At 38.2% G+C, this 8375-nt stretch overlaps 1 protein-coding gene across 1 annotated transcript in view; it reads left to right on the top strand.

Annotated features, from left to right (window-relative positions):
- Nucleotides 1–1696: 1696 nt before the first annotated feature.
- Nucleotides 1697–8375, top strand: part of LOC124713710 (GATOR complex protein MIOS) — a 215384-nt gene continuing 208705 nt past the window's right edge. The window contains exon 1 of the mRNA XM_047242970.1: nt 1697–1864. The gene's annotated coding sequence lies outside the window, so the exon portion shown is untranslated. The remainder of the gene's footprint in view (nt 1865–8375) is intronic.

Here is an 8375-nt window from a genome sequence, read left to right as displayed (position 1 = left end):
GACAAATGCGAAGTTTAATTTCAGTTTATGGTGTTAACACCCCGATTCGATTGTGTAACAGAGAACACTGGAAACTGAGCATATTTATAATTACTTTATGAATAATTACACTAGCATGCTTATGAAAGCAAAGGGATGGCATATGACGGACTTTATCGGAAATACAGAAGCGTCCGTTCTTACCCGTCGGCTTTGACCCATGACGTCACAAATACCGCGGAAACGACTATAAACAATTCCAATATGGCGGATATAAAAACATCGCATACGTATTGTAAACACTGAAATACACAAGTTTCACAAAAAGCCTAATGACTGTAACGGGACAAGCGTGGGAAATTAGGGGTTTTTGGGTGCGGAGAAACTAAATATACAGAAATGTAGCCACCGACCGCCATTCAAAACCACGCAAAACAACGAAATAAATCAACATCACAAAACTGACCAAATACCAAAAAACACATTCCTATCCATAATCGGACACTTCCCTTAACCTATATAGCTCAACAGAACCTACCGATCACATCCCCCAATAGAAAACTAAGAAACGAAAGCTTCCCTTACACCTACATACATCGGCACTTATGCAGTTTAGCAGGTACGGAAAAAATTTTTCATTTTTTTTCAAAATTTGATCATCATGTGTCGTTATGCGGTGGGGGAGTCTGCAGTGCCCCCCCATCCCCCCACAGGCTTCATTAGTGTCAAATCAATATTTTCGAATCATAGGCGGCCGCTGCCGCGGCCGCATTCCAAAAAAAAACTCCCAACCTAACCTCAAGTGGGCTACGCTACAGATCAATATGTTCATCAAATTGCTTCATATTACGTATACATGTTCATTAGTGTCAAATCAATATTTTCGAATCATAGGCGGCCGCTGCCGCGGCCGCATTCCAAAAAAAAACTCCCAACCTAACCTCGTATTCAGGGCTACGCTACAGATCAATGTGTAGGTCCCTTACGTCACGGGTCAAAGCCGACGCGTGAGATCGGATGTTTCCAACCTATACCCAATACACAAAACATACATTAACTCACTAATAGAAATTCCGCTTCAAATCCAACACCTGAGCAACAGAAAACTGACCCCACCACACGAAACAAACGAAACAAACGAAAACCATGAACACACCACCAGAGAGCACGACAAACAAAAACAAGACATCTACAAACACGCCACAATCGCAAATCAAACTCCGCGCCGTAATGACGTCACACACCACAACACGCTTACGTCACGGGTCAAAGCCGACGGGTAAGATCGGACGCTTCTGTTTACTTCGAGACTGGACACTATCTTACCGTTTTACGACGGGAACTGGCGAATTCACACTGTACACTACTGATATCTCCATGACAGAAAGAAGTAGCTTCCATGACTGCAACAGAATACAGTTCTACATCTTACAGTGAGTTACTGGAACACACTTCACTGGACAAATGCGAAGTTTAATTTCAGTTTATGGTGTTAACACCCCGATTCGATTGTGTAACAGAGAACACTGGAAACTGAGCATATTTATAATTACTTTATGAATAATTACACTAGCATGCTTATGAAAGCAAAGGGATGGCATATGACGGACTTTATCTATTCACTTTATTTGTTAATTCTTACAAGAATCATTACTCTTCAAGTACAAAGATGACCACAGGAAAGCGTTGCCTTCTGTTATGTTGGCGAACATGGTGGCTATGTACTTGTAAACAAAAATACGTAGTGACAGCGTGCGTGGGTGCGAAACAAAAATATTGTGAAACACTCAATGAAGTCACGAAGACGTCGGCATATCTGTGTGAAACACATGGCAACACTTCCGAAATTAAACAGAAGAATTTACCGAAATTTAAAAAAGTAAAGGTAAGCACTGAATAACTAACGAATGGTAAGTTTGTTGAAATTGTTTTTCATTATTAAATTATTGACAGTCATGCTAAAACTGGCAGAGTTGACTGGTATTTGTGCACAAATGAACATTAATAATGCATATTTGCGCAGGATTACATGTTCTGTCGTTGGCTTATGATTGTAATGGCTTGCATTAAATGAAATCATTTCCCGGTTCTGGCTGTAACTGATAAAAGCGTAAAGTAACGTCATTGAAATAATTTAGGAGGCCGCGAACCCACATTACAAGATCTTTTGGAGATAATATAGTTTTAATTTTAAATTAGAAAGATTTTAAGTGCAGTCATCTCTGAATGGTTGACCAAGAATGAAAATACCAACGCTGTTGATCATCTTAACCACCACAAACGTTGTTATACACACTGACAGAAGTGGTTTTGTACTGAAAGTAATGTTGAGCCTATCGATAGAACATGTCTAATTTGACACAAACCGCTCATTAAAATGAAATATACGTGAAGTACATTCCTTACAACATTTAGTTATTTTCGTGACATCACATTTGTTGGTTGCACCAGCTTTCAATTAGACTCTTACCTTCCTATCTAATCTAGGTCTTGGTCCAGGATACAGACTTGACTGTCAACACGGCCTACATTTAAAAACCGTAATAAATAAGCAAACATCATTTTTCTTTTTGCACTGTAGTGGATTATTTACAACAAACTACACGGGAAAATAAAATATATTGTGAAGCAGTAGTCAAAATGCCCGTCTCCTCAAACAAATGCCAACACGATGATTGTGGGTGAGCAACACATATTATTCTTACAGCACGTTTTAGGCAATTACTCCGTATGATATTACTGAATGAGAATATGTCAGCTTACTGATTTGTATCTCCCCAAGCTTTTCAATGATTCTAAGTGCAAAGGTGGTTGAACTTAGTTGTTTTAGGAGTTCCAAAATGGGCTTTTTCCAATTTAAGTTCTAATCAATAAGGACACCTAAGAATTTTGAAGTTTCCACCTAATTTGTTTTGTCCTCACCCTGTGTTACATGTATTGTTGGTGTAGTATCTGTAGTTCTCCAACTAAATTGTTAATGTTCCCCAGATCTGATGCAGGGAGATAGTATGTCCTTCCTGTTGGTGTCATTGGATCCACTCTTGTGATAATGTCACTTTTTCTGATGACAGAAGTGTCTGTTTTGGCAGGAAACACAAATGAAAGAGATGGTCCATTTTGATGCAAGAAGTTGACCTTTACTTCACCTGTTTCTTCACATGTTTGTAAGACATATGCAACCCACCCAATGACTGCCATAAATACAGGCAACAAATCCATTTATATTTGTTAACAGCATTTCATTCACCATAGCAATCATTGACTCTTCTCTACTCACTAAAGAAGCAGAATATGTCTTTGTCTTTACTAAACCTTTGTTAACAGGTATTACACTATGAAGTTTATAGGTATCTGGAATCGTTCTTGTATTTTTTAAATGTTGTTTCAGCTTGGCCGTATATGGAAACTGATGTATAATGGAAGACACATGAAGGAATATTTTCCTTGCACCACTCAAACAACTGTCATGATGTCAAAATATGATTTTCATAAGATCACTTGAGTCTGGCAAGTCTTGGTAATCTCTTTACAGTCCCTGCTACCCCATCACAAGGTCCTTTACCATGCACTGTAGCAAAAAATGTCATTCTGCTGTAACATCAAAATCTTCTTGATGGTAGGACAGATTCATAAAATTCTTTCTGTTTTTGTATTGGGCAGCACATCCATCTGAAAAGTAATAAATGTGCTTTGGATTTGAAAACTGACATTTTAAGAAATTGATGAAATTTTTCTGGAAAGAATAAACACACACTGTATCATGCTGAAGGCAGTCAGATATTTCCACGTATGATACATGTCATATTTCATTAGTGCTTGAGTCTCTAGTAAGCTACAAATGGGTGAATTGTAGCCTGTGAATTATTCCACTGGAATCCTTGTACCTCATCCTGAATGGTGAAGGAGTAATTTTCTGCAAAGTCACAAGGAACAAGAAACTCATTTATTCTGAGACCTTCTTTAGTGATTTTACAGAAATGTGACTGCTACTGGGAGATAAATGAGTGCGGTAGGAGCTGTTGTAACCTTGATGTTAACACCTCAATGAAATCATCTGTTGACTTTCTTATAGCCCTCTTGAACTACCCTGCCTGTAGTTAACCAACACTTACATGCAATTTCGTCAGTGCAATTCATACCAAACAGACCATACAGATAATCAGTTAGGCTTGCCACACCTGGACAATAGGGACATGAACTTAAGAAACATGCTGGTAGTGCAGGATTACATGTAACAAATGCTACACAGTGCTTGTATGGTGGTAATGTGTATTCTTCACTCTTCGTTAGTGCTTTAAGTTTACAACCTTCAATCATTAACTTGAAATTCTGGTGCAAGACACACACAAACAGCATGGGTTCCACTGGCATTGGCAAGAACACAGTGCTTTGGCCACAAGTCACAAAATTTGGAGTCCAATATTTATAGCTAGGTATTTATCTTTGAAATGTGCTTACAGTTCCTTAAGGTTGTGCAACACTAGCTGCTTTTTGTTTATGTACTGTAATTCCATTTTCTTTCACATACACAAAGTCTTTTCTTCCTGACATCATATGGCTCACGTCATGATCACGGTAAAAATCACACATACACTGAACAGTTTTCTCACATAATGTCTTACCTGTCTTTGGATTTGGTGTCACTAGTATACCATGTTCTGCTACTAACTGTTTTGCTCTCTGTACCATGTAACCTGAAGCAGAAAATTCTTTCATAGTTTTCCTTATACTCCAACTCTTTGAAAGTACAGTTAGAATTTGCGTTTTGTCGTACATGCGAACTGATTTATGAAACTTATCTTTCTGCTTGGTGATAATTTCACTTTCTCCATTTTCACTCTCTTCTTTTTTCGGTTGTGCCACATAAGTATGGTCCAAAACAGATGCTATATTTTTCAGTTTTTACTTTGGGTACTTTTTCTCACTCTGAAGCCTCTTTTTCTTCACAGGAGATTCACATAAATGTTGTTGTTGTTGTCTTCAGTCCTGAGACTGGTTTGATGCAGCTCTCCATGCTACTCTATCCTGTGCAAGCTTCTTCATCTCCCAGTACTTACTGCAACCTACATCCTTCTGAATATGCCTAGTGTATTCATCTCTTGGTCTCCCTCTATGATTTTTACCCTCCACGCTGCCCTCCAATGCTAAATTTGTGATCCCTTGATGCCTCAGAACATGTCCTACCAACCGGTCCATTCTTCTTGTCAAGTTGTGCCACAAACTGCTCTTCTCCCCAATTCTATTCAATACCTTCTCATTATTTATATGATCTACCCATCTAATCTTCAGCATTCTTCTATAGCACCACATTTTGAAAGCTTCTATTCTCTTCTTGTCTAAAGTATTTATCGTCCATGTTTCACTTCCATTCATGGCTACACTCCATACAAATACTTTCTGAAACGACTTCCTGACACTTAAATCAATACTCGATGTTAACAAATTTCTCTTCTTCAGAAACGCTTTCCTTGCCATTGCCAGTCTACATTTTATATCCTCTCAACTTCGACCATCATCAGTTATTTTGCTCCCCAAATAGCAAAACTCCTTTACTACTTTAAGTGTCTCATTTCCTAATCTAATTCCCTCAGCATCACCCGACTTCATTTGACTACATTCCATTATCCTCGTTTTGCTTTTGTTGATGTTCATCTTATATCCTCCTTTCAAGACACTGTCCATTCCGTTCAACTGCTCTTCCAAGTCCTTTGCTGTCTCTGACAGAATTACAATGTCATCAGCGAACCTCAGTGTTTTTATTTCTTCCCCATGGACTTTAATACCTACTCCGAATTTTTCTTTTGTTTCCTTTACTGCTTGCTCAATATACAGATTGAATAACATCGGGGACAGGCTACAGCCCTGTCTTACTCCCTTCCCAACCACTGCTTCCCTTTCATGCCCCTCGACTCTTATAACTGCTGTCTGGTTTCTGTATAAATTGTAAATAGCCTTTCACTCCCTGTATTTTACCCCTACCACCTTTAGAATTTGAAAGAGAGTATTCTAGCCAACACTGTCAAAAGCTTTCTCCAAGTCTACAAATGCTAGAAATGTAGGTTTGCCTTTCCTTAATCTATTTTCTAAGATAAGTCGTATGGTCAGTATTGCCTCACGTGTTCCAACATTTCTGCGGAATCCAAACTGATCTTCACCGAGGTTGGATTCTACCAGTTTTTTTTCCATTCGACTGTAAAGAATTCGCGTTAGTATTTTGCAGCTGTGACTTATTACACTTATAGTTCGGTAATTTTCACATCTCTCAACACCTGCTTTCTTTGGGATTGGAATTATTATATTCTTCTTGAAGTCTGAGGGTATTTCACCTGTCTCAAACATCTTGCTCACCAGATGGTAGAGTTTTGTCAGGACTGGCTCTCCCAAGGCCGTCAGTAGTTCCAATGGAATGTTGTCTACTCCCCGGGGCCTTGTTTCGACTCAGGTCTTTCAGTGCTCTGTCAAACTCTTCACGCAGTATCGTATCTCCCATTTCATCTTCATCTACATCCTCTTCCATTCCCATAATATTGTCCTCAAGTACATCGCCCTTGTATAGACCCTCTATATACTCCTTCCACCTTTCTGCCTGCCCTTCTTTGCTTAGAACTGGGTTTCCATCTGAGCTCTTGATATTCATACAAGTGGCTCTCTTTTCTCCAAAGGTCTCTTTAATTTTCCTGTACGCAGTATCTATCTTACCCCTAGTGTGATAAGCCTCTACATCCTTACATTTGTCCTCTAGCCATGCCTGCTTAGCCATTTTGCACTTCCTGTCGATCTCATTTTTGAGACGTTTGTATTCCTTTTTGCCTGCTTCATTTACTGCATTTTTATATTTTCTCCTTTCATCAATTAAATTCAGTATTTCTTCTGTTACCCAAGGACTTCTACTAGCCCTCGTCTTTTTACCTACTTGATCCTCTGCTGCCTTCACTACTTCATCCCTCAAAGCTACTCATTCTTCTTCTACTGTATTTGTTCCCCCCATTCCTGTCAATTGTTCCCTTACGCTCTCCCTGAAACTCTGTACAACCTCTGGTTTAGTCAGTTTATTCAGGTCCCATCTCCTTAAATTCCCACCTTTTTGCAGTTTCTTCAGTTTTAATCTACAGTTCATAACCAATAGATTGTGGCCAGAGTCTACATCTGCCCCTGGAAATGTCTTACAATTTAAAACCTGGTTCCTAAATCTCTGTCTTACCATTATATAATCTATCTGATACCTTCTAGTATCTCCAGGATTCTTCCATGTATAGAACTTCACATAAATACTGAAGGCTAATATTTAAAGCATTGAGTATCAGATCTTGTGCTACTTCATCTTCACTTAAAACTTCTCTGGAAGTACCTGGACAACTGAGGCAGCATCTGCAATGATTGTTGGGTTTTTTGATTTTATTTTCCTACATTTACTGCAAATTTTTCCACCTAACAATACATTAGGAAATTGTTTATCATCCACTCCTGATCATTCCTTAAATTCTTCTGTACTTTGCATGACCTTCTTTCCTAAACAGATTGAAACAACACAATTTTGACATGAAATCCATTCCTTACTAAATATTATTTTACGACACATTTACACTGCACTTTGTTAAACAAGCCACACCCATAAAACATGAAAAAAAATTTAACAGGCTAATGTTGATTGGTTGAAATAAAAGTGTCCCTCATTGGCTCTTCGCAGCTAGAAATACCAAAGAACTGGTGTGAATAAAAGTAACTGCTATTGGCTGGTGTTATAGAAAAAGCTGGATACATAGCTGCTTACTGCATGTTGATGGTGTACTTAAGTTGACAAAATGGTTTTTTGTGCATGATGCCTTTTGTTTGCCATCCTGATATTTACCATATCTATAATAACATACTGGAGCAATTAAATGTATTTTTTTTTTTCAAAAAAATTGAATGTGGGAAAGTCAAAGGTCAAGGTCAGTGACCTATAGTATGAAAATTCTCAGAAACCTGCCATGTGGCATATCAATCTAAATGTATAATTGTTAGCTTTCCAATGGTACCATTTTCATTGCTGTAACTGAATTAGATCAAGAATTATAGTCATTTATGTTGTGACATACACATGTAAATTTAGTACAAATTCCAAATTTTCCAGACCTGTAACTTTCTTCACAGTTGTAATACACATCTGCAAATTGGTATTTTTTCATCTCTTATCTGGGTCATTGAATGCACTAAATTTGAAAGAAATCCGATTGGGTCAGGTTGAGAGGTGTGTTGAATTGATATGGAATGGCCCATATGTGAAGAACAATGGTGGAGGTGAGATTGAGCCTTGGGGAACCCCATATGTGCTTTGTCTACAGTCAGAATTGTGTCTCCAAACTGTGATAATTGAATTACTAAATACAGCTTATGCATTCTTATGGTTAAATATA

Source organism: Schistocerca piceifrons, chromosome 1 (genome assembly GCF_021461385.2).
Source record: "Schistocerca piceifrons isolate TAMUIC-IGC-003096 chromosome 1, iqSchPice1.1, whole genome shotgun sequence".
NCBI lineage: Eukaryota > Metazoa > Arthropoda > Insecta > Orthoptera > Acrididae > Schistocerca > Schistocerca piceifrons.
Note: the sequence above shows the minus strand (reverse complement) of the source record. Positions and strands in the feature narration are given on the sequence as shown.